At 34.4% G+C, this 16,853-nt stretch overlaps 1 pseudogene; it reads right to left on the bottom strand.

Annotated features, from left to right (window-relative positions):
- Positions 1 to 560: 560 nt before the first annotated feature.
- LOC18436107 (amine oxidase [copper-containing] gamma 1-like) lies at positions 561 to 16,288 on the bottom strand (annotated as a pseudogene).
- Positions 16,289 to 16,853: the final 565 nt, after the last annotated feature.

The raw sequence follows: 16,853 nt of genomic DNA on the forward strand, positions 1-16,853 counted from the left end.
AAATTGAATTCTGGGATAGAGCCTTTGATTTATGTAAGAAAATTCGTATAAGACATAATTGAATACTATAAAATTGAAACGCTAAAAAACCAAATGGTAGAGGTTGTTTCAATACTGGAAAACCCTCAAAGGATCATCTCAACAACGAGATGTATAGATAAGACAAAATAAAAGAGATTTCAGGTTCTAAAAATATGTATATGGATGGTCCATTTTTAATATTTTCAAATATTTATATATGTACACGATCTATACTATTTTTGGAGCTTTAAATTTCAATTAGATTTTTAGTCCATGATAGGGGTTTTTGATACCAAAGTTGCATTTTCCAGTTAGAGGTGCATCCTTTTATTTTTTACCCGGAACCCATGTTGGAGATCTCTTCTCTCCTTGTTGATTTGCAAAAAAAAAAAAAAAATCCGGATGAAAATTAGGAATAAGATTGTAAACCCTGAACCCTAAAAACTACCAAATAAAAACACATTTAATTAACCATCTTCCTACAAAAATCAAACAGACAAATATAATTACGAAAACATAATTATAAATGGTGTGTCCCCCTTTTAAGTATATGAAGCCTGAAGAACATGGATGTCCTTGTAAAAGTTGGGGGCAGCCTTGAGGATGGGATTTGCTTCAGAGAAGTTGATAGGCTTGAGATCAAAACTTGCAGAGACTGTGGGCATCACAGGGAAATCTTCTTGGCAAGGGATGTGATGAAATCCCAGCGTATACCACAACACTATGTCCTTATTCTCAATCTCTCGATTCCTGCCAATGACAAAAAATTGTGCTATTAAATATAAAAATGTGCAATTTTGATTTGCCATCCATTCCTCATTATGAACACAATGAAGATTAATTGTACCAAGGTGATTGTTTGCATGAACCATGTTTTGTTTCTAGGAAAAAGTAAAGAAACAAGCCATTTATTTTTAAGACAAGGAGGTTACAATGGCTCTTATCCATCAAAATAGGCGGTTGTAAGTGTGTCATTAATTAGACTCATCATTAAAAAAAAAGTTCTCGAATTTTGTGACACACTTCAAACCGTCCAATTTGACATCTAATGACCGGGAGTTATTGTGACCTCTGCAAAATAATGGTATATAATCTCATAGTATACAATCCTTTAAAAGGTGCGGTTTGTATAGAGCCGAGGCTCTAAACCATCAAAGTAAAATGCACCTTCAAATAGTATCGAGAGATGTAGTTTCAATGCTGGAAATATTTGTGATAGCCTTAAAGTATATTTTCATCTTTAATTATAAAATTTAAAGCTTCAAAAATAGTATAGATTGAGCATATCCATAAAAACTTGAAAATTGGCGGTCCAAAAATGTGTTACAAGATGCACTATTTCCAACACTTGAAATCCATTTTTTTTCTTATGTCCATGCACATTGATGTTGAGATGATCAACTTGAAGATATTTGGGCATCAAAACAACATCTTCTAGTGAAATTTTTGAGGTGGGCTCTAATTTGATCGTTTAGAGCCTTGACTCTATATAAACATTTTCCTCCTTTAAAACCCCATTTCTAACATTAATTAATGAAAAATTGGAGATATTTTTCATAAAAAAAAAAAAGAGAAGGTGGATCATCATGCTTTCTTGCAATGTATGGTGAATAGCATATTCTTGTATAGTGTATTTTCCCTTGAAGCAACAACATAAAGAGGCAAAGGTTTAGTTTGGAACCTCTCTGACCAAACCGCAAGGGTGTCATGACCACGGCTTTGCCAAGTAAATAAGCCACCTGCCCATAGCTCGCTCTGGTTGTAGGGGGTCACCCATATCTAACACCACCACAACAACGACAAACAATATGAATTAATGTATATGTAAGGCATAATCTTCATATCACAAGAAACAAAAGTTTCTCACATAATTTCCTATAAATGGAGATTGTTTTTAGTTTTGATGAGAGTAAATGTGAAAGGATAAACTGGTTATCTCACCTGATAGTTGGTGAACGCGGCTCTCATCTGCGGCGGATCTGCTGGGTCAAGTAGGCTTGCAGCATTAGCAGCAGGCACCACTTTGTAACCAACCGGGTTTCCGACCCGAGTCTTCTTGGTTGGATTAATGATGTGAAACTCGGCTGGCTCATAGAGACTCAGCCTGATTTGGGCTTCCTTCTCTGTTCGAGAGCCACGCGTCTATGAGCTTTAAGGTAGCTCTTCCTAGGGGACTCACCTGGCGCTGTCTCTTCCCTGACCAGCTCCACCTTCACAAATGAGTTGTTAGAGTTGTCGACATCCATGTCCAAGTAGAAGGTGATGAAATGGTCGTGTACGACACCAATCACATTCTCTGAGATTTAGAGTGCCATGCATGTCTGCTTCTTCTTCATAAGATGGAAACTTCTCGTAGGGGCTGCCCTTGACCATAAGGATCCCGCTTAGTCCCGCCTATATGTTATGTTCGCAGCATTCACCATCACAACATCCATGCTTATTTCATAAAATTGTTTATTTATTTATTTATAAGTTGGACAGGTTTTGAGCCTGAACGAAAATGGGGCTGTACAAACCTGAATTTAAGTGAAAACCTGAATAATGTTCTAATAGGAGGTCATGGGAAATTTATCCAAAATCCCCTGATAGTTGTACTATTTAACATTTTACCGATATCTTTCATTTGTTGTCATTGTAAAATACCCATCAAGATACATGAATGTGACTTGGAATAATTGCGAATGAGTAAAGTTTTTAATAGTTCCAACTCTCATGGATATACATATTCAAGAGTTTGCCCCCATGCTAACTATTATCACTAACCATAATGCCAGTATTCTTTTATTATGGTTATACAGTGTAACTCAATAAATCCGTGAAGTATAAAACCAAGAGTGACTCGGTTTTGGTTACATTAAGGACCACCTTCATTTCTCCCATAAATGAAAAGCAATAGAGATGAGCCATTCTTTTCCTTTAAACATCTCTGTTTTCATTATTGATACTGGATATACGGAGATCATAGACTAAAATGTGAAATTTTGTCCTATTATGTACCTCTTTTTTTTTTTTTTTTTTTAATGTACTTAAAAGTTCATAATTTTCTCATAAACAATAGGGAAATTTATGGAAAAATCACATTAAATTTTTATGTTTAAATCTATATTTTCTGTTTATGCTCAATTCATTTTTATAATTCTTTTCTTTATTTCTAAATTACCCCAAGTTTGGACATCCAATGTCGAAAGGGTTTGTTTATCCAATATCCAAACATGTGTTTTTATTTTCTAAGGGAAAGATAGGTTTAGATATTAGATGTCCGAACTAGTTTTATGTAATGGGCCCGTTTCGGACATCGAATTACAGAACTCATCTTTCCCCGAGAACAAAGGCAATTACAGCCTTAAACCATCAAATTTAGGCATGCTCCTAAATTGTATCATAAATGTTAGAATAGCTAGAGAATCTATTTTGATCTCAAATTAAAAACAAAAGATTAAATTTTAAAACGGGTTCAAATCAAATAGATCTATAAACGTATGAAAATCTTGAAATTATGGACGATCCATTATTTTTAGGGTTCAAAATCTTTTCATATTCATGCATCTCGATGTTGAACTGATCAATTAGAGGGTTTTCAACATCAAAAGAACCTTTTATGATAGATTTTTGAGGTGCATCTTAATTCTATATTTTAAAGTTGCAACCTTATACAAACTTTTTCCATATAAAAATTCGTAAAATAGGTGTTATACATGATTCTACTACTGGTCATCCACCATCCATACCTCCCAATGGACACTGGAGGTCATCTGCGGAAGATGGGGCACTTTCAGCTTTTAAGTCCATCTTTATTTCGTGCGACCCAAAATAAGGTCTGGCATTTCTTGGGATATTGTATAGCGATGTCTAAACCTTTTGAGTTTTTTTTATGGGTGCAGTTTGCATACGGATGCATCCGTAGTTGTAGAGGTAAAGTGCAACTTCAAATTTTATCATGATATATAATTTTGATGAAAAATGTTTTTAGGATTATCTTAAAATTTATTTTTATATCTAATTATTAAATTTTAAATTTAAAAAAATGGTTAAAATCAAGTAGATCTATAAATATATGAAAATCTTGAAAATGAACGGTGTAGATAATATGTTGTATAATGAACTATTTTTTACACTTAAAATCTTTTTATTTTCACAGTCATACATCTTCATATTGAGATAATCAATCGAAGGGCTATTCAAAATTAAAACTACCTTTTCCGATGGATTATTGAGGTGCATCATTTGTAGCTCTATATTATAAGGGTGCATCCTTATATAAATTTTTTCCCTTTTTTATTCTTGTTTTATCCTTTTTGTTGAAAGTCCAGCTTTTGAACTGCCTAAATGCTCAATTGTTTTTGGTGTTTTGGACTTTCAAATTGCTTAACCACAATTTCCTCTTCTTTTTGTATTTCTTTCCTCTTCCTTTTTGTATTTCTAGGTAGTTCAAAAGTTGGAATTTTGAAATAGGGGTGAGACAAGAAAAGAAAAAATGGATCTCTGAAATTTTAGATCTCACTGTAAAATGTTCTCAAACTATAGAATATTTTTTAAGGCCGAATTTTTTTTTTGTTTTTTTGTCCCTACATAAATTTCTATCTAATTGACCTTAAATAGTTGGAAAATTATTTTGATGATTATAACATAAATTTCCTATACGTAGGTAGAATAGCAGCTTATGAAAACTACTTATGGTAGATATCCAGTAAGAAACCAATACTATACTTCCAGCATGTATAATATAAGGATTAAATTGAGGTGTCTTGCAGTAGCAATAGCCAAATTTCTTTATGGACACGGTTAGCATGCGAGCCTGCCCGCACATGTAGATATGCGGGCTCCTTAATAAATTTATTTTTGAGATGGAAATTTTGACTTAAATTTTAAGGATATATAATCTCAGCATGGAAATCATGAATATAAAAAAATAAAAAATAAAAATAAAATAAAATAAATAAAAATAAAATTAATAACTCTATTAAGAAAATATTTAAACAGTTAGTTCGAATTCTTTTTAGATGGACCACATATTTGCATCCATCATTAAAATGGATGCTATGAGATACAGACCGCATGAAACAAATTTTTTTTTTTTATCAAATTAGTCCATATCTATAATGCAATAGTGAAGGAATGTACCTTGACACGGATGAGACCGTCAGTTTGGAACTCCCAGTCGAAAATATAATCATAGTTGGCTACGGACGCTACCACCCGCACCACCAGTGTTATCTGCTCACCCTGTAAAAACAAAAAAAGTTTACATGTGAGCAGTGTTTTAAAATTCGGATTGGTGGGCCGGATCGTTCATCCACATATTTATGTTGTATAGTTGGTCTGGTGATCCTAATCGGGTTTTAAGCGGTCTGAATTGGTGATCTAAAACTAAATAAAAAATAAAAATTTAAATATGGGTCTATGGGATGGGGGATTTAGAGGGCACCTAAACGAGCATAAAAAAGGGAAGAAACATATTATGGGGTTTTTTTAGGGAGGAAAATGAGCCAGGACCCATACCATGCCAAACCGGTTCGATGATTCTCATCTGGATAAACGATTAGAATTGGAAAACGCCATGTTTTAAAACATTGCATGAGAGAAAGATATGAAAGAAGTTTACAGAGAGAGAGAGAGAACCTCGGTGTGGCGCCATGCGACGTCACCGGCATCCCTCTCAAACACACATATTACATCGGGCCGCATGTATGGAATCCCATCTGATCCTGCAAACACCGCATCCATGTAATACGCGTTGCGAGGGCAATCATTGAGCCGGTCTAGCGGCATAGCCCACAACCCCAACTCGAAATCCCCTGCATCTATGTATGTCTTGAAATACCAGGCATTGGAGGGGTCCATGTATGGAACGAGTAGCTCTGATAGAGAGCCCTTGTACATCACGCTTCGCGCCTCCCCTGAGTTAGGGTCTCGCACTGTGGCCTGAAAAATGACTACACCGGCTCGGGGGTCAGGCTTGAGGTGAAACTCCCAGGGTCCCCATATCACCTGGTGTCCCTCCACCACCATGAAATTCACTTCCTCATTCCTGTGGTTTGATCCTGCTTTTACATATAGGTATGTATCATTGTACAGTCAAAATATGCTATAGTCCTCGTGACTACTGAAAATTAGTAGTTATGAGGGTTATCAATATCATATGATTCGTTGGACGGTGATGGATAATGGGAGCTACCAATGAACAGCTGCCATGGTGGATCCCACATCCATCAATCATATTCCAACTATTAATTTGAATTAGGGGTGGTCTGGACCCGACTAAGACTTGACCCGGGTTTGGGGCATAGGTTATAATATTGTGTTATTTATATTTAATATATAATTATATATTTTTGTTATAATATTTAAATAATATAAATATATATTTAATATTATATTCAAATATTTATTTTTTATTTTTTGGTGGGGTTTGGATATGGTCCGAGTCCTATCAATTTTTTCCGGATCAGAGTCCACTCGGATTTGGCTCGAAGCCGTTGCCGCCCCTAATTTGAATGTCAAAGATGAACCTCATGTCCATTCCTTTCCTGGTCATGAAGAGTGTGGGGTATACTTCTTTTTTTCGTTTGTGTACAAAGGATGAGTCAGCTGGCTCACCTATCGTTCGGCGTCCTCTCAATCATCAAATGCCCATCTATACGAATGATATTACAAAATATTACCTCCGTTGAAAAGTCAAAATAGATGGTGGAGAAATTTTTTTAAAATCATCATTTGTTTATTTCAGAAAGAGAAAATTTTACGTTGATGACCACCCCCATAATTGAGATTTACGTATCCTAAAATTTTAGTTCCAATATATCACACAGTCAAGTATACAGTGATAATAATTACATAGGGTGGATGATAGTAGTACCCCATATATAGAATTTTTTTTTTTTTATGGTAATTTATTGCGGAAGACCGTGCTTACTTATTTTTTCAAAAGATATTTAAGTACGGACTATATTTGATAGAAAGGGGTTAATTATAAAATGAGATCATATTTGTCCCAAATTACGGATGACCTCTTTTCACATATTTTTAATTTTCTCTAGTTATCCCCTGTCCAATAATACGAATACCAAACATGTGAAGTTTTTACTGTACAAAACAAAACAAATGTCCAAATATTTGAAATACCAAACATCCATCTCCAAATACAAAAAGCCTCCTTTTGCTTTTACAAAGTAACCTAAATGTTGATACGTCATCTCTTTCTCTCTCTACAAATACAAGTCCCCCGCATAGAAAATAAAAACACCCTAGATGTTCACTTCGTATTACTGTTCATCCGCTGGTCATGGAAAGAATCCCGCAATTCAATCACAATCTACAATTTGATTGAAAAGGATTTGAGCTCCCGAATAAACAAAGCTTTTCATGCCCACTGTAGAGAGACATAACTAAATCCTGTCTTTTCACAATGAAACGAAGCTATCGACTGAGTAACAGAGCAACAACTTCTGCAACCTTGAAATTCCTAAATCACCTCGATTTTCCACTTCAAGGATCTGATTTCATCCTCGAATTTCCTAAATCTTCACCTAGGGATTTCGTCTGCAAAAAATACCCAATCCAAAAGCCACACAAGCAAACACATTCCAATCTCTTAAAAGTTAAAGCTTCAAAGCAAAAAGATAATGCTCCAACAAAGAAAACCTCATATTTGCATAGTAAAAACTAAAGACAGCCAAAATAAAAGCTAAAGTTAAATCGCCAGGAAAAACAGCATATAGAGTGACGTCCAAGCTGCAATGTTGTCCTAATTTTGGTTGGAAAATCTCACCCTATGGCCTGAAATACACCAGGAGGTGACTGAAAACCTGCAAAGTTCACCTAAATTTTACCTACATCACTTAGAAATATCACTTAAATCAATCAATTCCAGCTTTATGCTTAGCCAAAATGGCCGAAAAACCATTTGGAATCCCAAAAATTCATCAAAATTTTGCACCGTTTTCTCTGTTTTATTGACCAGTGGATTTCAAACCCTTCACTCAACCCGCTGTGAGAGAAATTTCTTGAAATTCAGTAGAAAAATTTGTTGATGAACACACATTTGTGTTGCAATTTTTGTATTCGCAAGATCAGCAACATAGTTGATTGTGTGGACCTCCGGTTTTGAAGAGAGAGAGTGCTTCTGGGTTTTGGGGATAGCAGATAACTGCCCGATATTTAAAACATCGGACAACTGTTTTGTTTTGCACAATATAATCCTCACATGTCCAGTATTCGCAAGATCAGCAACATAGTTGATTGTGTGGACCTCCGGTTTTGAAGAGAGAGAGTGCTTTTTGGTTTTGGGGATAGCAGATAACTGCCCGATATTTAAAACATCGGACAATTGTTTTGTTTTGCACAATATAATCCTCATATGTCCAGTATTCGTATTACCGGATAGGATGTAACTTGAAAAAAAAAAAACTCACGATTGGAGGGAGGGATGCCACCTATAATTTGAAAAAAACATGATCCCATTTTATAATTGACCCCAATATGAACCGTAGGTAAATTTTTCTTTGTTCAAATAGTTTACGAGTTAGCTTCTTGAATGAATTAGTGGAGTGATGTCAATGGGAATGAAAACCACGTCTATTGCTACCATGAACCCAATACGTGCAACATATACTTTACCCTATGAAAATGAATTGATAGCACAATACTACCATTCTCAGGCCGATCAAAGCGATAGTCTGTGCCCTCGGCCTTTGGCACAGGCACGCCGCGGCCGGTATCAACCACCCATTCCACCACCTTAGCATCTACATCCACCAACGCTGTCAAGCCCTCAACAGGCCTCATGTAGTAGTTAGCAGTGCCCTCAGATGAGTAGCACTGAACCTTCACCAGCCTCCGCCCCTCCTCCCCAGGACCTTACCAACTGGTGGAGGGGGTCAGGCAGGTTGCATGTGTGGGTTCCACACCGCGAGCCCTCAATGAGTTCACAAACCTCTGGTCAGCCAAAGCGGTAGCAGTCGCAGAGTTCATGTCATCAAGTGTAAAGGTCGGGAATCCAGATGGGCTCTTGTTTGCTTGCTCCTGGATTATGCAGCTTGAGCCAAGATCCACAGAGAGCTGGTAAATTGTACCATTGAGCAAGGCCGTCACAGAAGCGCGCCGTGGAGGTAGGGAGCCGCCTGCAAAAAAGGAACATCACGAGAACAATTAAAACTAATTAATGTTCTGCAAATTATTTCAAATAACCATCATTATAAACATTAAGGAATGCAGAGGTTGTAAGCAGTGTACCAGGACTCTCCGGGTCCAAATAAATGTTAAAAACTAAATAAAAATACAAATATTATATATATATATATACACTAGCATAACGGTTAGAAATACTTTTTAGAAGATTTTGATAGATTTTAGATCATTTGGGAACTTTTCCTATTTTTATTTTCTTTTAAATTTTATTTTTTTAATATTCAAGGTATAAATCCATTTTCCCAATAATCCATCTTTTATAGCTTTTTTTAGTTTTATCCTAATGATCCTTTTTGACCTTCTAAATTTTCAAGAATTTTTAGAGATTTTTTACCCCTTTTTCTTTCACTTTTTTTGGGGTGCACCTATCTCCACCGAGTCCACTCGGATTCAGCCTAGTTACTCAATTCAGTCAAGGGCAGAGTACCTTGGCCAAGTCGAATTTCAGTACTCTTACTGCAAAGTCTCTCCAACTCACTCAAAATAGCCCCCCAATCTTTTCCTTTAGGAAAGATCACTCGAGAAATATATAAATGAAAGGAGCAATCTTTACAAAACTATACTAAAAAAGAAGCCTCTACAAAGGCAACATAGCCAAGCATATTACAAAACCTATTGTTTGGGGGGCTCTTCAAGGACCAAGGAGTGAATGGTGGATGCAGAGAAGCTTGGGTGCTCAGATAGTAGTATCTCATGGGCCTTGGAGATCTCAGTTAGGGTTAGTGGGTCAAGAGGATGCCTTGGATTATGGTAAGTGCTTCCCTGTATTACAGTGTTATTGCAGAAAGAAAAGAAGATACAGAGTGAAAGGACACAGAGAGGGTGCAACATGCTGATATCCATGGATGCAAAGGTCTGTATTTCTAATGCAGGGAACCTTTGTATAGGGTTGATTTCATCATCCAATAAGTTTGCTCCGTTGGTGGCCCCCACTATTTTAAAACCGCCACCTTTACTCCAATAATTTTTCCTCCAATAAGTTTGCTTCGCTTGGTGGCCCCCAGTGTTTTCAAACCCCGTTTTCAATCCAGACTGAATTGATTTTGAAATGGTACAGATTACAAATCAATTATCCTTAAAAGCTCCTCTCGTATAATTTTTTTCTTTATATAAGTTTATCTAATGTTTTTTAGGTCTTTTCAAATCTCCAACCTACAAATCTCTATCTTTATTTCATTTATTTTTTAGTATTTTTAGATTACTGATTCATACCGATCAAGATTGTTGATGCAGTAATCCAATACGCAATCCGGATATAAACCACTAGTTACTACCATAGATTATCATAATGGTCCTGTTTACGCTCCGATCTGCTTTGATATGGAATGAGATATGCTCAAATATTAGTAAAAAGGCTGAGTTAAATTTAAAAAAGATAGAGAAAATGGAGTCGTTTGAATTATGAGCTCAAAAAAATCTCAGATCTATACAAATTTAGTTGTTTTTCGAGTCCAATGACAGCACCGACTCTAAATCTATATTTTCACCTAAAAAACGCTTTTAAATTTAATTAAATCTAATAATAAATTAATTAAAAAAAATAAATAAAATAAAGCAGAGAATTAAATGAAGAAAAAAAAATTAAATTAAACTCAAAACCAAGAGTTTCGGGCTTGGATTAGGCCGATCTTCTGATTTACGTGACCTTCTCTTTTTTTGGATGCTCTATGCTTTATAGAATCGGAAGATCTAAAGTTGAATATGAATTTTAAAGTTTTTTGTGATTTTTATAAGTCAAAATTGAAGTTTTTAAAAGTTCTTTTAGCCAGAATTTTGAAGGGGTTTTTACGGGTCCACCCTTCCCTACTAAATAGCCTTAAAAAGGTGTGTTGGGTCGTCAATTTGTCAAGTACATTTTCATGGACATTGAAAAACCCACATAAAAAAAGATAGGGTTTCTTTGAATTGGCCGACTATATATACATTTGCACCCCTCCTCTAAAATTCACCTCAAAGATGCATTTTTGATTCACAATTTTAGGGATTCGTCATTTAAGCCAAGCTAATCACTATATATATATAGAAAGGATTTTTCATTCACAATTTTAGGGATTTCGTTGTTTAAGCCAAGCTGATCATTAATATGAAAAAAAAAAAAAACAATTGAATTTTTTAGTGTAATTTTTTTTAGAATGTTTTTGGCACATCCATATTTGATTTGACCCGTGTGTGAAACACAACGTCCACCTTAAAGATGGTTAAGATGAACGTTAAAGAGAAGGGGCTCTTGCCCCCGTGGACTCATGGAACAATTTTCATATAAAAAAGAGTGCAGTTTGTATAGAGCCGAGGTTCTAAACAATCAAATTAGAGCCTACCTTCAAAAGCATTGAGAAATGAAGTTTTAATACTGAAAGTCTTTGTGATAGCTTGAAAACATATTTTTATCTTTCATTATAAAACTTAAATCTTTAAAAAGAGTCTAGAATGAGCAGATCTATGAAAACTTGGAAATCTTGAAAATTGGCGATACAAAAATACGTTACAAGATGACCTATTTTCAAAACTTGAGATCCATTTTTTTCTCATGTCTATGCATGTTGATGCCGAGATGATCAATTTGAGGATATTTGAGCATCTAAAGAACCTCTTCTAGTGGAATTTTTGAGGTGCGCTCTAATTTGACTTTTTAGAGTCTTGACTCTATATAAACTTTTCCCCATAAAAAATTATAATGTGGGAAATTTTATTTTTAGAACTTAGTGTGGGCCGTCTATTTCATGGAAGGCCTGATTTAGCACTTCAAGAACTGAATAATTAATATTTAGTGTTGAAACCTTTTATTTAGTACTGATTCAATCTACAAAATATAAAGTTAAACAAATCTCCCTGGGACCTCTATCTAAGGTACCTCCTTTTCGTAAATTGCATAGTTCATATTCAACATATTTTCTGCCTACTAAAAAAAATCAATTTTGGGGTTTTATCACTGCAACCTGACAAATAAGAGAGTAGACCATACATGGAGAGTAGACAATACATAATTATGTATTACATGTCTAATTATTTCTAAAAATGGGTAGTAGTGTGTATTCCCCACTAATTTACCAAAAAAATAAAAAATAAAAAATAAAAAGAATGCCGTCCATATGAAGGGGAAAACACTTGAAATTTTTGTAATTTGTTTTTGTGCGTTAATTTTTTTTGATATTTTATATTATACGCTTGTTATTTTCTAAATTTTATCTTCTTTCGTCCAAAATGATCTCGGATCGAAATTCCAAGTTCCAATCAAGAAAAAACTTCCAATCAAAGGCATATCTTTTATAAGCATAGTTTACAGGTCGGAGCTAGGTATGACCCGCTCCAAAAATTAGTAATTTTTTTGAAATGACTACGCCGGATCTCCATCTTCCGACCCAGTTTTCAACTCAAATTTTTGTAAGAAGGTTGGGTTGGCACGTGAAGCTCTAATTTGGACTTCTAATTTGCATTTTTCCTCTTCTGACTGACCCGGTCGGATCTCCAATTGTTGGCCCATTTTTTATATGAACTTCAGTACAAAAAAAAGACCTAGATTAGAACATGAAGTTCAGATTTTGTCTTAAAAACTTCTATTTTTTTTAATGATATGCTTGGATCTTCACCTTCCAACCTATTCATTACAAAAAATTCTTGTGAGAACTTAAAGTTCGGATCGAGGAATCTATGGAAGACCAAAATTCCCCAAAGAGACTATCCGGAAACTTGAACCATTCACAGCCTACCACAAACCAACCTTCAAACTATGCCATGCACCAGGTCAGCCTAGCAAGACTTGAAGCACCAAAGAAACCTAGATCTCCAATTGTTGGCCCATTTTTTATATGAACTTCAGTTAAAAAAAAAAAAAAAAACCTAGATTAGAACATGAAGTTCAGATTTTGTCTTAAAAACTTCTATATTTTTTAATGATATATGCTTGGATCTTCACCTTCCAACCTATTCATTACAAAAAATTCTTATGAGAACTTAAAGTTCCGATCGAGGAAACTATGGAAGACCAAAATTCCCCAAAGAGACTATCCGAAAACTTGAACCATTCATAGCCAACCACAAACCAACCTTCAAACTATGCCATGCACCAGGTCAGCCTAGCAAGACTTGAAGCACCAAAGAATGCTCCTAGAGAAGGCAAATCAGGACCAAAAGTTACTGGCACTATTGAAAAGTGTGTCGGTGCCACTCTGAATGGTGCTAGATTCAAATGATCAAGATCCGTCCAAACAACTATGGAGTTGTCTAGACATTTATATTTTGTACTCACAATCATTCGTGTTATTTAAATTTCAAATGGGTGGTTTTACTAGTGTCTAAATACAAAATTTAAAAAAACAAAAATTCACTTCTTCATGACTCACCTCAAACCATTGAATTTGACATTTAGTATTTGAGAATGATTGTGACCTCCGTTCACAAAAGATAAATGGTCTCTTTGTAGACATTCCTATTTAATATTGAAATGCATATATATAAATAGCATGACCATTGCCTCAAAGAATTTTAACTTAATAGTGTGAATTAATATTGGTCGAATGAACTATTTTAGTTACAACTTTTAAATATCGTTAATTTGTAGTTTAAATTATAAATGGTGATGTATTTTAAAAAAAATTATTATATTGATGAGGTCCGGTCATTATCTAATGAAGAGATCTCACAAAGGAGAGGTCCAGTCTTTCATGTGAAGATATTACAAAAAGACAATGGATCTGCACGGAAAGTTTGAGAATGACGGCACAAAAAAGGCCTTTTTTTTTTTTTTTTTTAAGTAAAAAAGACGATGGAGTTAGATTAACTGATAAGCGCGTAATGAATTTCACAAACTGTCTACATGTAATAGACTTAACATGTTTCATTTTCAGTACCCAAACACCCCTAAAAGATTCCCATTAAACAAACAAAGCTTAAATTTGGCTCACTCAGATGACAGCGAGAATGAAAAAGCGAAGGCGAAAGCCCAAGCGAAAGCGAAAAAGCAGGCGGGTCGAGTAAAAAATATGTACGAACGGTGTGACGGGCAACTGCATTGCTGCCGCTTGCGACTACCCACTCGTTCATGTGCCTTGCATTTTTATGCTTGTTAAGTGTAAAAGCACGTGTCTTGCATTTTTATGTTTATTAAGGGTGAAAGTGTTTTCGGGTGGCAACGGTAGGGCCGGACCCAGACCTCGATTCAGACTCCAAAAATATCATAGGATATGGATTCGGACATGGACTTTGATCCCAACGGACCTGCCCCAAACATCAAAATATCTATATATTTAAATTTATTTTAAATATATTTTATAAATTTGTTAAATATGTATATGGATTAAATACATATATTATATTAAAATTTTTTTTTTATGAGGTGAAAATCACATTTCTACATTTATAATTTTCTATGTATAAAACATTCATCTTAACTATAGATGCAAATACATGGTCCACCTAAAAATAATTATGGATGCAAATAGGTGGTCCATTATGCAAATAGATGGTCCATCTAAAAATAATTATGGATGCAAATAGGTGGTCCATTAAAAAACCAATTGATACGGCATTACCTTGTGCTGTAGGTGAGTCAAGGGCTCATCTAGTTGTGCATTGTCCTTCACGTTGAAAGGATCATCTTCAATGCCAAGTAATCCCACCCCCTAAACAAAACATTTCGACTGTGCCTTGTGCCATGTCTTTTATACGGTGTAGTACTTCATCTTTTCGATGTGGGGCAGATGCTTTTTGTCTATCACTCATCCACTTGCAAATGGGTATAACGTGTTGTCCAATTACACCCATCGAAAAAGTTATTAACGTGTCGTTAATAAGTTAATCACGTTATCATTCATTAACGTTAATGAGTTACTAGTTATTAACATTAAAGTTATTAATGTGTCGTTAATAAAAAAAAATTTGCTTTATTATAACATTAATGGGCATAACGTGTAACTCATTAACATTAAAGTTATTAACGTGTCGTTAATAACTCCAAAAAGTTAATAACATTATCACTCATTAAAGTCATACCTATAATTTATACTCATCAAAAAAGTTATTAATGTTAGAACTAAAAAAAATAATATTAATACTAGTTTATTGATCATTAAAAAAATTACTAGTTTATGAGACATTTTAAAATTAAAAAAATAATACCAGCCCAAACCACTTTAAAATTTATTGTAAAGTTGCTTTGCCAATTATCCCACATTGCAAGTATGATAGTTATATATTTTTCTAATTTTATTACAATATAATTACAAATTTACATTTCTAAATTCTTTACTTTTGTAGATTTATTTACATTTCTAAATTCTTTACTTTGTTTATTATTAATAATTTACATTTCTAAATTGTTTACTTTGTTTATTATAAATAATTATACATTGATAACCGAATCTTGTATTTTATTTATTTATTATTTATATTATAAATTAAATAATGTATTATTTTTATTATAGTTGTAAATAAATTTTTTAAAAAATTAGATGATATTATAAGATAAAGTTTAAAATTTATTCATAGAGGGAAAAAACATCTCAATATTCGTATATTGATAAAAAAATGAAAGTTCATAATGCCGTGCCCTCATTTTTTATTGGATTCTTAAAATGCAATATTTATAATGATTTTTAATAAAATTTTTGTAGTTTTTTAATGCCGAATCTGACCAATTTGACCGATTTTCGATCCAAAACACCGATTCACCGATTCAATTTTTGGATATCTTATCCGTTTTTTAAACGACTAGCTACACGAGTGATGGTTTTTGGCACGTTTGGGTATATGAGTATTGCCATGGTTTTGCGTGTAATTACTCTTTGACATTGACGGGGCAAATAATGTGGGTTGGAAGATCCTGGATCACAATTTTAATCTCAATGCTACCTTTACTCCAATAATTTTTCCTCCAATAAGTTTGCTCCGTTGGTGGCCCCCACTATTGTAAAACCCCATTCTCAATCTGGACCGTAGATGTAGATGGGAATCAGTATGGTTGGTTGGATTAATGATATGAAACTCGGCCGGCTCATAAAGATTGAGCCTGATTTGGGCTTCCTTCTCTGTTCGAGCCACTCATCTATGAGTTTTAAGCACCAAGAGACTCACCTGGTGCCGTCATGGTGTACTTAAATGAAAACATGAGTAATGTTCTACTAGGTCATCCGAAGAATATGGGAAATTTATCAACTACCCATGAAAGATGTACTATTTTAACATTCTATTTATATGTTTTGATTTAATTTCAAAATACTCATGATCAGAAGAGAGTAAAATGTTAAATACTTCAATTCTCAAAGATATTTTAATCAACTTCACCCGGATGCTACCTATTATTACTAACCATGATGCCTGCTTGCACCTACATGTATCCCTTTACTCCGGTTAAACAGTGGAACTCAATAAATCGGTCAAGTACAAAACCGAGAGTGGTTCGGTTTTAGTCCACATTAAAGACCACCCAAATTTCTCTCCTAAATAACAGGTGAGCCATTCTTTTTCTTCGAACATATCTGTTTTCATAATTGATACCTAACAAAACTCCACCACTTTCATAGTTGGAAGAGTGAGTTATGCACAGACCCTAAAATTTTAGGTAAAATATAAAAAAAATCGGTAAAAATTATAAAGAAGGTCGATCAACTCACCCTTTTATGTATTTATTTATTTTTCAAAGTTGCCCCTTT

Source organism: Amborella trichopoda, chromosome 8 (assembly GCF_054954075.1).
Source record: "Amborella trichopoda isolate Santa Cruz 75 chromosome 8, AtrichopodaSantaCruz75HAP2 v2.0, whole genome shotgun sequence".
Classification (NCBI taxonomy): Eukaryota; Viridiplantae; Streptophyta; class Magnoliopsida; order Amborellales; family Amborellaceae; genus Amborella; species Amborella trichopoda.